Genomic DNA, 19,335 nt, shown 5'->3' on the forward strand with positions numbered 1-19,335 from the left:
AGCTCAGAGCGCGCCCGTCATACTAACGCGGAATGTAAGACGACATTCACTTTCACTAATTCTCTCTGAGACAGGACTTGACTTACTTAGCACTACTTGATGAGTATGTAATGAGGACCTTTGCGGCTGTTTGTGTGTGTGTGTGTGTGTGTGTGTGTGTGTGTTCTTTTTTTCTTTTCCCTGCTTCCCCTCCTCCCATCTTTTTCCTTGTTCATATTCTTCCGACTTCCTTCTCCTCCTTCTATTTTCGCGTTCTCCTCCTTCCCAGTAGCCATGTTGTTCGAGACCATGATAATCGAATTAGGGAAGAAACTTTCTTGAATTGGATCTATAAAATGAAGATTTCTAATTATGTATGCGTGAGATTATTTCTTTTAATGTGTGCATGTGCGTTTTTCATCTACAGAATGGCTTTTTATCTTTTCAATTCGTTATCCCGTTCCTCGTGTATTCCTGCAGATTATCACCGTATCTACGCAAGGCATCTTTTCGACAGCCGAAATAGTGAAAAAAAAAATGAATTTCATTGAAGTGATGTGTGTGTACCACCGGGTTATAACTGATGAGATAGTTCCGTGTGTATGCTTCAGTATAGCATCGCCTTGTCCTTGATGGAATACCTCGTTGAAAAGATGCTCAAGAGTTCGTATTGTCACGCGTGTCACTTACTCCCCGGGAGATGGCAGTATTTCAGCCTTCGCTGAAGAGAACTTTACAGTCAGCTAGCATCAGGCGCCAATTTTCTATACCTTACTGTACTAAATCAAAACAAGAGATTATTTTCGTACCTTATACAACATTCTGCGCTATGCTGTGTCTGTTAGCCGGGGCCGTAGAGTGTGATAATTTATATGGACCCTATATGTGAATGCAGGTTGCAGAAACCCAAAGGTACATCAAGGACTCGTTTTATCTCCAACTGTTGAGAGTTTTTTTAACGAATAGAATCAAGATTGGCCTTTAGGTAGGGACTAAACGTTTGATAACCATCACAGTCTTCTTCCGGTGATTACCAGACTGTTGAGTAGCCAGTTTGATGATACCCATGGACTCTGAGCTCAAGTTCCCTCCATACGAATCATGGATTGTTTACCTCTTGCCTGTCAGCATGCTGATGACTTTATATTTTCCATGAAATCATTATTTATCAAAGCTCCTTTCTTTTGGTACATCTTTTCCCTTTCATTTTGTTTTTACTGTCAACAATGAAAACGAAATTCCGTTGCTTTTGCCGTCACTCACAATTGCCCAATTTCTTCATTTTCATGCTCGTAACACGCAAATGTCGTGTTTTGTCTGAGTAAGTTTCAGCCAAGTGTTTTCACCTGATTATTGTTCTACCTACTCTGATTTAAGGTTGATGTATCGCTATATTATTTCAGGGTTTTTTTCTCTCCCCGCATTTCAGTCAAGAAGCCATATCTGGTGTTTTTCATCACCGGATTTTGAGCTTCCTATTGGGTGATCGTGATTGTTTAGTGAATCATAAACAGGAATTTTTTGCTTACAATAAGATTCTGTCAACATCTTTCAAACATTCACATTTACAGTAAAAAATATTTTATCTCGTGTTTTTTAAATCTGATTTTATCTAATTATTGATCTACATTTCCCGTGTGAATCGGCCCACTGTACTTTTCATCCTCGTTATTTCATCATGATTGCTTTTTTACCACTTATGTGATAAATCTTTAAAAAGAAATTTACCGTTGTGAAAATAGAAATGAATTCATCGTTTTGACATGGAATAAGGGGAATGCAGCAATGAGAATGCACAATAAAGAGTAAATCAAATGTTAGATCGAAAAATGGAAGCATATACATTGTCAAAGAGATTGTACTTATATAAGACCACACTTATTTATACTGGCCCAACTTAATGGAATTTTCTGAATAATGATATAAAAAATGCCCCCTCCATATATTCATTTAAAAGGAGATTAAAGTATTTTTGTTATTGCAATTTTATGATCCCACAGAATTGAATTAGCCCGTTGGCTTATTTTTAATTCCTTTTCGAAGAACTTGGATTACAAATGATATACTGTCATGTATTTTCTCGTCCATGTTGTCCTGAGACACTTACAGAGTAGATTTGATTTGATTTATATTACTTCTGCATCTATTTCTCTCTATTTTTCTATATTTCCGTATCCTTTTCACGCATTCCATTATTTTTTTTTTCGATATAATTCTGTCGAGGATCGCTGGATCTGTTTTGCCTTTCTGTCCGTCGTATTGTCTTCCTGTTGTGTTAGTCTTGTCTCGTTCTGTCTTGTCTTTTAGTCCCCCTTTATTAGTTTTGTCGTCCCAGTCTCGTTTAATGTTTATTCGCCTGTGTATGTGTGTCTGTCTGTTAATCTGTCTTCTTAGTGGGCTTCCAGACATTTTTTTCTGACTTTATTCCCAGCCTTTTTTCCCTAGTCAGTTCATTTTCTATTGACATTCTGTACCTGAGGGGCCCACATTCTACAAGCATTGTCTTTTTAGTGGGTCCCTCCATTTTTCGATGTTTTACTTATTGTTATATCGTCTTTATCACTTCAGTCAGTCAATTTTCATTACAACGTATTTGTTACCCCAAGGTTCCACAATTATCTTTTCTAAATTTACTTTGTTTTGATTATGCAACCTTATTCTCTATTACCAAAGAAAGTGAAATGTTTATGTTCTTTTCGAAAAATGAAATAAAGTTTGAATTGAATTGAATTGAATTGAATGCAGTTGGAGAGCATAAGCAGGTGTATTATACGCCATTGGTTTCGAAACGCATCGTTCGGTGAGTCTCTCATCTTTGATAGGCTTAACCGGAGAATTTATTTATTTGGAACACAAATTCTGGGTCGATTTGTTTGCAGGACAAGCTGCCTTGTTCGAGCTTTGAGTGTATGGAATAAGTTAAGAGTACACCATACCTGGCTGATATCATGCTAAAGACTCTATCCTTGAAACGAAACACGAGAAGAATAGCCACTCAATCGTGTATGCATTATATCACTTAGCTATGTATATTTCATTAATTTCTTTTCCCCCTTTCTTCCGTCTTCCGTATTTGATGTCTCCGTTTCCAAGAACAATGTGACGGAACAGAAAGATCTGGTGTTTGTTATGATTGAAACCCAAGCTTCCTTTGCAGAGACCCAACAAACGAGACAGACTACGGTTTGGGGATAAAAGATGTTGAACCATTGTATACTGTTCTTGTTGGTGCCCTGTGATTGCCCTATAGCAGTTGTATGGGAAGTGGTGGAAACGTCCGACAGTTGGTGAACACTTCCTTCATAATTTGCCTCATATTATACCGCATTTCATTGATCACTGCCAGCAACAGCCTCAGTCAAGTATCCCTGGCCTTGTCCTAATAACATATTTTCCCGGTACACGTGGTTCAGTGAGCAGTGTCCGGGCACTAGCATTGGTATTCTATATTTTTCCCCAACCGGTGTATCTCAAAATAATTACATGTATATTGTTATAGAATAGTATATAATTTACTCATTATTTGTCTAGCGATCCACGTCCGACAAGCTATGCTTTTTAGTGGATCACTATTTTCCATAATCGAATTTATTTTCCGCTCTCCCACGAAGTATTTATACAGTGTTTTCCTAAATATTGTACATGTTATATGTTGTTCTATAATATTTGTCTCGTATATATATTACATGAATCTTTTGCAAAAGTTTGAACAATATTTCATCACATGTATACTTTGTACCATGTTTTTTTGTTTGTTTTTTTTTTTATTTTCGATGATTGGAAATAAACTATGATTGAATTGAATATGATTGAATTGAATAACCTCTTGCATCATTCTCCTACCCTCTCGTTCTCTGGCCTCCCCTATTTCTGTCTTTCCCTCTGTCTTTCGCGCCCGTTCTTTCTTTTCCCCCTTTCTCCCTCTTTCTCACCCCTCCCTTATCTTTATCTCGGTCTCCCCTTTCTATTTATCTCCTCCCCTTTCTATTTATCTCCTCCTCCCCCCCCCCCCCGTCTCTTTATTTCTATGCGTGTCTCTATCTTTTGTTCTTTACTCTTTTACTAGTTACTCCATCGCTCAAAAAAATCTTTCCGCTTGCCATTTATTGTGGAGAATAAACATATTATCTTGTCTCTCTCTTTTACCTATCCCGATGGACCCGTTTCTATATTCCCCTGTAGCTTGTCACTGCTCAAGATGGAATGAGTGGGAATGGAAAGAGAAGACGCGAACACCATTAGCAGGGATAAACGTCTGCAAAATTATTTTCTCTCCCCCTTTATTCTCTGCCCTCCATTAAAACGTCTCGTCGACAAGAAATCAACATGGCGATTCAGTCACTCTGTTTGCGGAGATGGAAAAAGAAAGAAATAAACCACACATAAAACCCACGCATACACGCACACACACAAACACACGCACACACACGAGTGTATAAAGAAAGACTGGGGCACGCTATTCTGCGTTAATAGATCTTGTACGGTTAGTTGAAAAAGCTTTCCCGGTTGTGGCGCCACTAAGGCTAACGCGATCTGTACTAAGCTCTCCATCAGTATAATCAATGGAGACGCCCAGTCACCAGCTCATCACTCTTCTTCTATCCAAACCTCCCCTCCCCCCCCCCCCCATTAATTTATTACCATTCCCTAAGCATCATGTCTGAAAAGATGTCTTGTTCCAAAGCGTGGCGCAAAGGATCCAATCGTGTCACCCAGAGATGAGCATTTGATGGGTAAATTGTCTACTTTATCAACATGCGTCTGTTGAATAATCTTCAGAATCTCGATTCGCAGACGAATTAGCATCCCGCTTAGGCCTATCACCGGGGATTTGCTGTGCAGCTTTGAAGAGTAGATGATGTGACATGTAAGGAAGGTCTTAATTGTGTCAATTTATGAAACTTTAGACAGGATATAATGAGAAACGTCGCAAGAGGGATCAGAAGGGAGACCCATAATTTGAAGACTTTAATTGTGTATGAAATTGAAGACGGGATAAAAGAAACATCTAAAGAATGACCAGAAAGTGGAGGATATAACTCCATAATCTAGTATGACGCTCTGGGTACTAAAATCGCTTCGGTCGCTGGATGATATCAAATTGAATTTGCGCGGAAAGCTCGTCCGAACAATTGAAGTTGAACGTCAATGTATTATATGATACACAAATTCACTACCCACGTGACTGCAGTGATTGAACAGTTTCATTTATGACAGTTTTCTAATAATCTGTCACTCACTGTGACATTGCAAGACTTCTAAATTCCCAAAAATCCAAATACAATCGATAAGAGTAGCACAAAAATGAGCGTGAAATTCATTTTTGTGACAAGGCTTAATTTTTCATTTGTATTGATTGGTGACCACTTTACGTTGAAGTCCTTTCGCGTCAAAGCTTTTTTTATGTTCATTCATCAAACCATTCATGTCTTATTTTAATTTCCCCAACAATGTACATGTTAATTACAAACGCCAGCCAAAATAATAGAGTTGCATTCTAGCAGCATAAGGCATCTTGTTCCATTAAAAGACTGGAAATGAAAACGGGATAATGCAGTTCTCTCACTTATATAATACATATGTATAATACATATCCCAAAATAGGGTTCCGAACAGGATTATTTTAAAACCCCGAAATATCCGAAATTGGGGTAATGGGGTTTCTTGGTGTTTGCCCGATCTCCAGAATCATGCTTATTGCTTTAACTGATAACATAACATATTTTGCTGCAAAGCATGTCGGGCCGGCCTTCTCTTCGCAGGACATTTCGCCATATTATGCATTGCACATTAGTCATGCTGCATTGCGGCTATAGCCTCGCTTCCAAAAACTTTTAAAGGGAGTAATTTTGCTAATTTCCCTTCCTAAAGCCCTTGATAGGGGGTCAATATCCTAACTCTTTTCCATACTTTTGGAGAGGAGTATTTCTAAGAATCTGGAACAAGCATAAGATTACGTGTATGGTGACCGCCTGAGTTGTGGGTGGTATGGGGGGGGGGGGGTGGTCGTTGTATCGATATGAATACGTGATGAATTCAAGCTGCAATCTATGGTCTTTGTTTGAAAACCATCAAAATACTTCGAAAATGACAATTCTGATTATTACTTGGTGCAACTTGAGTAGACCTCAGGGATATCAACCCAATTTGAGGAAAAGGCCATATTGCGTTTGGACATAGCAGCTTTGTCATTCTAATATAGTAACACTATCTTGCATAAGGGAACTGAAGTGTGATTGAAGTCTACCCGTGCTCCCGATCTGGTAAGTTTCAGCATCACTATTCCCTTCAGGGTTTCTTTTTTAAGGCTCAATCATGATGACAACAGGACTGATGATAGCCTCGAGAATAGAGTGTCCACGATTGTTGGAATGAATTAAACACACCTTCTCTTACGGATCCATCATCATTATGATATATATATATATATATATATATATATATATATATATATATATATATACATATATACATATATAAAACGGTCCATAGGGCGAATATACGTCCGAAAACGAGGTATCTTAAAGGGGAATTTGCTTCAAAGGGGACATTTTTTTATTCCCCTTAAAGGTTTTGACAATGTTTTTCAATGCCTTATCAGTGATCTGGGGCTTAAGGACTACTCCACAGTAGGACACAGATGGCGTAATGTGTAAAGGGGTTGCATTTTTTTCTTAATATTATGCTCTTTATCAAAATTCCCCCAAACTATCATTTATTCTACATTTCCCCTTATGGCTGGAAATAGGGTTATGTATATATACATATATACATATATATATATATATATATATATATATATATATATCCCTAGTTGGCACCTTAGGGAGACATATTGGGGGGAAGTGTCTTCATTAGGGAGACAACTGGTCATTAAGGAGACAATTTTCGTGTCTCCATTGCGTAAACTGCCATTGAACATGTAATAATAAATTTGCATATAAAACAAATGGAAATGTCTTCCAAATGACCCATCTAGGAGTATATATATATATATATATATATATATATATATATGTGTGTGTGTGTGTGTGTGTGTGTGTGACGGAAGGAAAACTTGCAGTATAGACGTTGCAGTGATGTTCAGTCACACATAATTATACCAATGATGTAGTACCCACCACGTACGAGGCCAAGCCGACTTCACATTATATGTATATATATATATATATATATATATATATATATATATATATATATATATATATATATATATATATATATATATATATAGGCCTGCATATTAGGGACATAGGGACATAACTATCTGCAACTTTCAGCAGGCTTTACTTCAAGGAGAATTAATCTTAGATCGAAAAGAGAAACTTCCTACGTAAAATTATTATTTTCATTGTTGTTTAATTTGTACTTCATTCGGCGTCTATAATTTGTCGTATATACCTAATTTATGACCAAGCGCATTGGAGTAAATCTGCAACTAAATCAATAGGCTTTTTTGCAAGGAGAATAAAGCGAAACTTCATACTTAAAGCTGTCGTTCTCATCAATTTTTGTTGCTGTTGTTGTTGCTGTTGTTGTTGTTGTTTAGTTGATTACTTTATTGAACATCTATAATTTGGCGTATATACGTAAATTATGAACAAGCTCATTGGAGCAAAAGCTAAGAGTTTGTTCGCAAAAACCGATAAGTCCATATTTGCCAAATGGAGATATTTGCGATTAAAGGTACAGAAAAATAAAGAGAATAATGCGAAAATTTTTGCTTCTTTTGACCATAACTTCAAAAATGTACCTTTATATGTAGTGACCAATATATCATTTAAAAGGTATTTTGTACTTTATGTCAGAGACCGTACTTCAAAATCTTCAAAAATGGACTTATCGGTTTTTGCGAACAAACTCTTCTTATATTTAAGGATGTCGGACTCTCCTACGTCATCGGTAAACATTAAAAATAATCCCGCTCCTCCTCCTTCCTAAAACAAAGGTAACAATTACAGATATAATGGTAAGTAATCTCATAATGATCCGGTGCTGTTATTATTTTTTTATTATTATTTTATTAGGCAGAAAACATACAATTCACAATCAATTACAAAACTCAAAATAATCAATCAATACAATAACACAAAAATACCTAAACACTGGATGCACCTGAAGGGCTGCCAGGCATTGGGCAAAGTTAACTAAATAACTGTAGTCCGCGGACCGCCCTAACCTATATCCCTTCCAGGCGCATCCAGTGTTACAGATTTATGTGCCACTGATTATCATAATAAAATATTCATAACTATACCGTTTAAAATCTCTTGCATAAAAATACAAACTATGTAAAAATCCTTATATATTTTCCGACAATATCAAATCACAATTTACAAACTCATGATCACACCAATAAAAGGCTGATACTCTGTATAATTATAAAACAGACCCCTTTACTTTCCCAACCCTCCCCTCACTCACTCCCCAATTAAAAATCCAGTCACTAAAAAAAAAAAAAAAAAAAAAAAAATCAACCACCCGTCCCCATCATAATTATTACCTCACAAAATATCTATTGAAAAAAATAAAAAAACAAAACCTGGATATGTGTCTCCCCCACACACAATTCATTGCATTCACCATATTTCCAAGTCATTTATCAATTTAACCTGTAAAACACCACAATACCAGTTAAAATTCTCTCAACCCACAAAACACCCCCAATCCAAAATTCATATTAAAAAAAAACACCCCCCCCAAAAAAAAAAAAACCAACCCCCCCCCCAAAAAAAAAACCCAAAACCAACCCCCCCCCCCCGAAAAAAAACCCTCCAAAAAACCCCAAAATGATTCAAAAACACAAAATGGCACTTTGAAATACAATGTCAGTAAAATTGAAACGAAGTTTGACACAAGAATTTTCCTCCAGATGTACATTCCTCCTTCATGTCTCACCTTCACAAACTATCTCTACGTAAATGCAAAGACGTTCGAAGGGGCTTGTCAGCATGACTCTGTTAAACAACCAATCTAATTTTTTTTTTTTACTTTAACTGTTACAACACCTCGTTCGTATGCTATTATTGGAGTAATTCTATTTCTGTTATTACCATATAAGCGCCTTGTCTTCTTTTATAATCATTGTTATTTCATATTACGCATACGAATTTACCTCACCAACGTTAAGTGTAGGAGGATTCCATTTACTTTTGTAGACATAAATTTAGCGAGACTACATGATGTAACATTTGTTCTATTGTATAACATAAAAATTCTTTATTTTCGTCAAGACTGTGTCCGTGCACAGTTATAAATCACTCAAGAATGTTCCGTTTGCACTCTTGTAAACTTGTGAACCCTTTCATTGTAGTTTGACACAAGAATTTTTCTCCAGATGTACATTCCTCTTTCATGTCTCACCTTCACAAACTATCTCTACGTAAATGCATAGACGTTCGAATGGGGCTTGTCAGCATGACTCTGTAAAACAACCAATCTAATTTTTTTTTTACCTTAACTGTTAGAACACCTCGTTCGTATGCTATTATTGGAGTAATTATATTTCTGTTATTACCATATAAGCGCCTTGTCTTCTTTTATAATCATTGTTATTTCATATTACGCATACGAATTTACCTCACCAACGTTAAGTGTAGGAGGATTCCATTTACTTTTGTAGACATAAATTTAGCGAGACTATATGATGTAACATTTGTTCTATTGTATAACGTAAAAATGTATCAGTATCATTATTGTTATTATCAACGCACATGCACTGCACACCCCCACACATGCACACACTCACATTTACATTCACGCACAGACATTGCAACGTACTACACAAAATACATGGCCCCAGAACAACCATTCTCAACTTTGCACTCAAATCCTCATGACTCATAACAACGATCATCCTGACCAGGGTATCATAAGTAATCACAGTAAATACTACACTATTTCGGATTTCAATAATATGTTCCAATCTTCACTTGATTCCACTGCAAGTCATGTTAATAATTCCTGTAGTAATTCCACAAATAGGAATGATGACACTAGTTATAACCCCATTAAAGATTTTAGCTTATTCCACTGGAATGCTAGAAGCTTAAACAAAAATTTTGATTCATTTGAATTACTTCTTCTTTCTTTACAAAATTTTCCCTTTTCCGCAATCGGTATAACTGAAACTTGGCTAGGGCACACGTCTCCAAATTTGTTTAGCCTTGATAGATATAAAATATTTCGCTCTGATCGTAAGAGAGGTAGAGGGGGAGGGGTAGCCCTATATATATATAACGAATTGCGAGTAAAAATAAGAACTGATATTGATATTGAAGGTTGTGAAAGCCTGTTTGTGGAAATCATTAATGATAAAATGAAAAATAAGATAATTGGTGTTATATACAGGCCACCAAATCATAAAACCGAAATGTTTTTAGAAAATTTTGATGAATGCCTCAACACGATTACACAAGAAAATAAGGAAATTTATATTATGGGCGACTATAATATTGACATGACGAAAATAGATACTTTAGCGGTAAAATTAAAAACTATTCTTTTTTCATATGCTTTCCATTCCCATATTGATAACCCAACAAGAATATCCCAAACATCTAAAACCTTGTTGGATAATATTTTTTCTAATAACTTTTCTGTAAATAAATTCATTAATGGTATTCTATATTATGATATATCTGATCATTTACCGATATTCATTATTCTTCGTTATTCTGAAAACGTCAAAAGTATTTCAAAACCCAGGCCGATAATGTACAGAAAAGAATCAGACGAGAATATTGAATTACTTAATCTTGATTTAGTGAAGGAAGAATGGCAAGAAGTGTATCTTCAAAATAATGCCGATAAAGCTTATGATATTTTCTTAGATAAACTTTTATATTATTATCGAAAAAACATTCCTTTAGTTAAGAAAAAAACACGCAGAAAGAACAAACATCCCTGGATTACAAAGGGAATCATCAATTCAATAAAAACCCGTAATAAATTGTATAAACTGGCGATTACTACCCACAATACAAAACATTTTACAGATTACAAAAAGTATAGAAATATACTCAGTAATTTGATTCGTATTTCTCGTAAAATGTATTATTCCGATAAGTTTGATAATCAAAAGGATAACGTAAATGGCTTATGGGAAACTATATATGAAATAACAGGTAAAAATAATAAGGAAACATCGTCCGTTTTTTATAATGACAACAAAGAACTCATAAACCCTGATGAAATATCTGATGCTTTTAACTCATACTTCGTAAATATTGGCCCCCAATTAGCTTCAAAAATAAAAAACAAACATGTTCATTCAAACTTTACTGAATTTCTTCCACCAAACTGCGACAAATCCCTTTTCTTTACCCCAACAGATGAGGAAGAAATACTGGAGATTGTTAACAGATTAAAGCCAAGTAGATCTAGTGGCCATGATGAAATAAGTGTTTATATACTGAAGAAAATCATCAAACAAATAACCACACCTTTATCTTACATTTTCAATCTTTCACTGTCTTCTGGAATATGCCCAAACTCATTAAAAATTGCGAAAGTAGTTCCAATTTTCAAAAGAAAAGACGACCCTTCTCTTTTAACAAATTATAGACCAATATCGCTATTACCTAGTATTTCTAAAATTCTGGAAAAAATTATTCATAAACGCCTGTACATTTTTCTTCATGTAAATGACCTACTTATACCTAATCAGTTTGGATTTAGAAAGGGCCATTCCACCGATTTAGCTATAATTCAATTGTTAGATAAGATTACTGAATATTTTGCAAATAAAAAACATTTTATAGGAATTTTCATGGATTTATCAAAGGCTTTTGATACCATAGATCATGATATATTAATTTACAAATTAAAAAGATATGGTATTCGTGGTTTAGCACTTTCTTGGATTATTGATTATTTATCCAACAGAAAGCAATGTGTACTATTTAAGTCATCTAAATCTCCGAATTCTAATATTGTATGTGGTGTTCCCCAGGGATCAATTCTTGGCCCCCTACTGTTTCTTGCATATATTAATGATATAATAAATACATCAAAAACTCTTAAATTTATACTTTTTGCGGATGATACTAATATTTTTTACTCCCATGAGAACCTCGAAACACTGTTTAATACTCTGAACACGGAAATAGACAAAGTCTCCCGATGGTTTATATGTAATAAATTATCCCTTAATGTCTCTAAAACAAATTTTATGTTTCAAACCTACTGCTTCACAGAACATTAACAGCAGTTATAATATCAATATTGATGGATTATCTTTAACTGAAGTAAGATCTACTAAATTTTTAGGAATCACAATTGACTCGATTTTAACTTGGAACGATCACATTCATAATATCCACACGTCTGTCTCAAGAACTGTAGGAATTTTATATCGACTGAAAAACTTCATTTCTCAAAATTCCCTGACTATTCTATACAATGCATTGATCTTACCACATATCACATACTGCAATATCGTTTTGGGAAACTGTGGCTCAACTAAAATTAATCCATTCTTACTCTCCAAAAACGTGCTGTACGTTTGATTACCAATTCCCGTTACTTATCCCCATCCAATCCCCTATTTCGTCAACTAAAAACATTGAAAATTGAGGATCTTCACACCTTTCAAACTGCTGTTTTTATGTATAAATATACATTTAATTGTCTTCCAAAAATTTTTGATGGCTTCTTCACTCCAAATTTCACCGTTCATTCATATCCAACACGTCAGTCGTCCGATTACCATCTCGAAAACCCCAGAATCATTTTAGCTCAAAAATCTTTAAAGCACAATGGACCAGATATTTGGAATTCTTTACCCCCTAATTTAAAACAACGTACGTCGTTGAACATTTTCAAACGAGAACTAAAAAACACCCTCATAATCCAGTATACTTCTGACACATAAATATTCATACCACCTGGTCAACAAACACCCTAAACAATGAGTTCACGGCCATAACTGAAGTAACATTCACCTCATCACACTGATACACAAAATAACACTCAACGTACAAACCAAGATTCATCCCAACACAATGCACACCGCACTGCACCGCACGCCCTTCGCACAATTACTTCCCACTCAGTGAGTGGCAAGATTTTCTTTATGTATCTCTTCGTTGTGCCCTTTGCACAATTACCCCCCACTCAGTGAGTGGCAAGATTTTCTTTATGTATCTCTTTACCTGGGGCCATCTTCCTCGTCAAGCTTAGCTTATGATGATGGTCCCCTGCATTTCACTTTTATCATTTCCTATTGCTTCCTTTCATATATGATATTCGTTCTTGAAAAAAAAAAATGTATGTAAGATCCAAACGTTACGAATATTAGCTGTGTAAATGACTATGTAAGTATTTTGTTGATTTGTGGATTTGTATTGATTTTGAAATGCAGAAATAAAAACTGAACTGAACTGAACAATGAATAAGACTTGAGAGGAGATCTGTGGCCTGCCTCACAAAGAAGCGAAATCGATCCCAATCCACCGACTGACCAAAAACCATAACATGCTGTGTGCGTCTCCAATGCTGCTCAACCCTCCAATAAAGATGAAAATCCCGGAGACCCCCTTTATGCAACCAATGGCACAAAACAAAACAAAACCAAAACAAAACAAAACAAAAACATTCTATAAACATTAATAACAAGTTTAGGCGCGTTTAGGTGCGTTTAGGTGCTGTATATCGGTTGCTGAGATATAGAGTAAGTTGTTATACCTACATGTATCAATGTATTCGTTTTCACCAAATTAGATCAGAATCGTTTTCAACAAGTCTTCACCGCAATTGCTAATATAAAATAATTGATGAATATAACAGCTTACCCACAAACACGCACAAAGAAAAAACAAAGTTTTTGAGGTTACACATTACAGTCATTTTTGGGATACCAATAGCAATTTGTTTGATGATAATGGCATGTATTTGCACTATCGCGCATTTCACGATTATAGATATCAAAACCTCGACAATGAGCATTTACTGGAGCTACAGGCAAACGCAATAAACAAAAGGAACAAAACATTAAAAGAATATATAGACAAGTAATGTATCTTTGTAATTAGCAAAAGTGTTTTTGTTAACAAGACGCATCTGCAAATGCTATCGCTTCGGGTTTGGAAATTATACCCGTTATTTTCGAATCAGCCACGTCTAGGAATGCATCTGATGAAGGATTCATTGCTGCATGCCTGCTTTCCGTAGGTTGCGTTTTTTTGGCTATCTTGTTATTAATCTCACTGTTCTTCACCGCCCGTCTGCCTGTTGGTAAACATACCTCTCTTACCATCCGTGTGGAGCTCCCTCTCGGCTTTTTTATTCCCCCGCCTTCCGTCTTATGTTCCACTTCCCCCTTCGGCTCCATCTTTATACACTGTGTATCATTCTCTCTGTTTGAACTTTTTTTGTTGTTGTTCACTGTTTGCACCCTCTCTTCAGTTATCATTCTTACCTACGCTTCTGACGAGGATATCAACCTTCTGTAATGATACTTACAAAAGGAAATACTTCCTCCCTGAATGCTTTAATCCAGATCTATTATACTATGAATTAATTTTTATCTGAAATAATCTTCATTGATTAAGTGCGTTCGCTTGTGTACAATACCAAAGTCTCTATTTAGTCTTTTGGACTTTTTTTTAATTATTCTATTTTCATTTTTGTTTTTTGACAGAACATACAATGATATAATAATATATTTGTCATTCACAAATTTTTCAAGCTATGCTTTTCTTGTGATTTCCTCTTTTCCAAAGAGTTGCAAAATAGGGTTGTATTGCTTACTTGTTTATTTATCTAAAAAGAAAGTTACAATTATCATATTATTGTATCCACGTTTTCTAGAAAGTTATGTGATTCAAAGTTCCTTAAAATATTATGTACTCATTTAAGTGTTATGCATATTGCTTTGTATTACTTTATATGGAAATAAAACCATTTGAATTGAATTGAATAAGAAAATGATCTCTAGTACGAAATCATTGATTGTATGTAGAAAATCAAACATAACAAATCAAGAATATATACGGCTCCCGTCTTTTTTTCCTTCTTTTTTTTTTTTTTTGAAATTCTCTCTTCTTTTTCTCTTCTTCAAACATGAGCACCAGCTTCACTTTCCTTCATTCGTGATCAATTACTGACACTGACTCATAAAACATTTTGAGCTTATATGCTCACAGCAGTCAATATACTTGCAATATCTTGATGTTGGAGTACCCTTCGCTTGAACTAATGCTAAAAATAAATGTCCACAGACACCAGCGTGAACTGCCATAACGTGACAATATTCCGTAGATAAGTGATGTTGATTTTACATATTAATACCCTGCCGATTCTTCTTAGTTATTCTTAGATCAGTAGACGGAAACAAAAGCTATGTCTCTCCATGCTCTGTTCTTTATTCTCGCGTCAATAATGTGACTAATCAACAGTGCTTGACTGTTATAATTGTGCACGGGTGCATGTCCCCATCTGACGAGCTGGCGGAACATCACAGAAATCTACCAACACGATTTGCGGCTTGTCTTTCAGCTTCCCACTATGAAGAGGGCGTCTGAATGGAGCCTATGCCTTCCCCTGAATCCAATAAAGGAGGAGCTCCATGAATATAAATATGTATTTTTTTTTTCGCTGTAGAAATGAGACAATGCCCTACGTGGATATCAGCAGATAAGGTTTAGTTCCTGTCGAGATATCCCTTCCGCGAGGCGCGAAAGTTTACTGCCGACGGTCGTGCACAGGTTCCTGAGATGTATATGCCAGAAAGTTATCAGGAAACTGACAAAAATCGAATCCGATCAAAACGTCTGAGGCGAAACGACTGCGAAATGGGGTGTCCACATTTGACACTTGCGTGTACGCCATGTATGCCGTGTATGCCTAGAGTACCGTTATTGGCGTTTTAGTAACCACCGCTCTGATTATTCAAAAAGACATCTATTTTTATTTTGCTGTCAAAATGTAGTGGTGAAAACTATAAGCCGAACCAGTTGACTGCGCTTGAAAAGAAATAAATATGTAAAGGGGCTCTTTTCTTCCGCAATCTGTTTGGTGGGAAGGATAAAGTCTAAATGTCAGAATTATCATTTTTAAATGGCTGTAACTTTTACGGAGTGCATACAACGGATTTATGAATAGGTAATTCTACTGAATCGCTTGAATTCGTCAAGACTGCATGATAGCTGACATTTCAATTCTGGACATCTAGAGCTGATAATACCATATCTTCATTATTCATATAGTGCGGCATCAGTATTTTATTGTGCCGTTTCAGCTTCACCAGAGATCTGTAATCAGAAACTGATATGGTTCAAATTGCAATACCATTACTTCAACTCTTGGGACATTATAGTTCAATCGTGTTATCATGACCCCAAGCAGGCTTTTATGCTGTCTTGCTGATTGACCAGTTTGTATCATTGAACCTGCATATACGTTTTATTTCTTTATTTTCAGCCGAATAAGGTCCCACTCTTGAATTGGAAACAGACTGTGAACGAAGTCATGTTTACTAATATTCCACAATGAATTAAATTCTAGTTATTACGTGAGAGTATTTCACAACATATAATGACGACAAAGAACACGATGAAATTTAAAAAGAAACATAAAAACTCTAGTTTGAGTATCTTTGTGTTACGCACTAAGAACATGATAAGCCAATTACATGATATCATTTAGTAAATGATTAACATTTCACAACACATGGCACACCACAAATTTATAGTTTTGATGCAACATTCAGTTATTTGAAACTTAGAAAACATTTTAATCGTCTTGTTTACAAATAATATCTGAAAATATATATCAAAGATCATTTTGTTTCGTCGTATAGGTTGGCCTATTGGTACACAAAAATCTAAACAGCGGTAGTTCTTCGTTTGAAAATCCAAAAATCCTCAATATTTAAAATAAGTGATTTTCGATTAGAAGGACAGCTCTCATAATATGCGATTATATTCTCTGAAGCTCGTACATTACAATTACCATTCTAGATACTACATAGAGAGACATGAATTTCTAAATTACGACGCCATGATGATATACTACTTCGCGAGAAGTGAAACCCGATTTCCGGAGTTTGCGAACGAAGTATTGTATTGTCACGTGACTATTGCAGCAGCCGTCTCACAACCCGAACGTGCGTGCGAACGCCAGTTTGAAAACAACACTGCAAGCGTGAGAAGATTGGGATTGATGATGCAGCATGCGCTGCTGGTGACCGACGAAATCCCATCGCACCGCACGCCGCTCGTGCGTCTGGCGGTTTCCTTTGAAGAGAAAACAACTGGTGTGTGGCGTCGAATAAGGATACATTGTAGTATGTTTTTGTTTGTTTGCTTGTTGTTGTTTTTAAGCAGTATATGTAACAATACAGGACAGAAATATAAAAGGATGTGCATGAATACAAAATTAATCAAGACTAATGTCACATCAGTTCGAATTTGTGCTACAGGAATGTTACGGTCAAAATAATAACATTGCGCTTCGGGTTATCATACATAAATAGTTACTGTCCTTATAAAGCGATTTTGCGATAATGAACACACACATACACACGCAAACGTACAGTGTAGCACTCATTAGTTTGGGGAGAGAGACACACATACATTCATACAGACAGACAGACAGACAAAGACAGAAATAATTATAATAAAAAGGTACTACTACTACTACTACTACTACTACTACCACAAATAATAATAATAATAATAATAATAATAATTATCATTATTATTATTATATTATTATTATTCTTATTACTATTATTATCTTTATTATCATTATCTTTTTATTAACTTTAACGATGATATTGAAAATATAATTATCCTCATTATCGTCATTAAGAATGTCACTACAAGCCGAGTAATAATTATTGCATATATGGTTGACAGTCTTGATTTCTCTCTTGGTCACATAATCATACCAATACAGTGTGCATACGTTGCTTTTATTCGTTTATATTATAGTGTCATTAGAGACCATGTTGTTACGAAATTGACACTTCATGTATTGGTTTTGTATGTTTTACTCTCTTTTTTGCATACTCTGTATTGATTTGTATTCATTTGCCATTGTACTTGGACAAAGAAAATGCAGAAATAAAACCATATCCTATTTCGTTATAAGCAAACAGTATACTATGCTTACTTATGTGTAGATGATATGGGTTTGATTTCGTTGTAACGAGAATTTCGTTATAACCGAGTTCGTTATAACGGGAGTGCGCTGATATGTATTTATATGTGCATATGTGTGTATACATTGATAGATTGATGCATTTACACATCGGTGCCTTCATACATAATTATAACATACACACACGCGCGCGCGCGCGCACACACACACACACACACACATACACTTTTTAAATCCATGACGTGGTTCAAGAAACACATTATTTGCTAGATTCATACTCTTTATTTCAATTGATTCTAGTAGTTACAGTTGGATGGTACAAATGTATAAAAATATAAAGATATAATAATGTCATTCCCAATCGTAAGTACACATTATTTCACCATAAAGGCACATCGATTAAGAAACACACAAACTGTTGTTTTTATCATCCAGTTCCATACTGAAGTTCATTATAGGATCATGGGTAGAAAAAAGACAGTGAAATGTGGACAAAAGAGAACAGAGAAAACGATGTACAAAGACCTCTGAGTACTTCTTGAAGTAATGACGTAAATAAAATGTCGTTATCAGCACTGACACTTGTCTATGAAGATTTCATATTATATCTATGCTTTTGCTACATAGACGAAATTTGAATAAGAAGATTAATCCGTACCAACCGCATAGGCTTTCCAGTGGAGATTGGCTTTCGTACATTTTGAGCACTAGGAAAAGATGCTGACGATCTTCGTGGATAATTAGCTTTCATGAAATTGGCTGAATTTGAAAGCTTTCAACCTGCGTTTCCGTCTATATAGTGAAAGTAACAATGATGACTCACTAGGGGATTTGACATAACAAATATAAACATAGTGTATTGTTTTGACGAAAGGTTCCTCACATCTATCCTTCTTTATACCAAAACCTCATCGACGATTTACAGATAATTCTACTGGGTATATAGGAAAGATGCAAAGAGTCAAATGATTTTACTGTCTTCTACGAGCGCGAAATATTATGTGATATAAACGTGGGGAATATTCTCATAAGCAAGCAATGATAACTCGCTTTATCCCAAACCCGTTTTGCGGTTGTAAGTATACCAGCCAACCTTATCGTCTTTTTGTTGTTTTTGTTGTTATTGTTCTCCTTCTTCTTGGCATTCAGTGGAAGAAAGAACAAACGTGAATGCATGCGCTATTGCTATTCCCTCAGCGCAGCGCGACTACTCTGCGTTTATGAATACATGTACTGTGTCCTGGAAAAGAC

This window comes from Diadema setosum, chromosome 5 (assembly GCF_964275005.1).
Source record: "Diadema setosum chromosome 5, eeDiaSeto1, whole genome shotgun sequence".
NCBI lineage: Eukaryota > Metazoa > Echinodermata > Echinoidea > Diadematoida > Diadematidae > Diadema > Diadema setosum.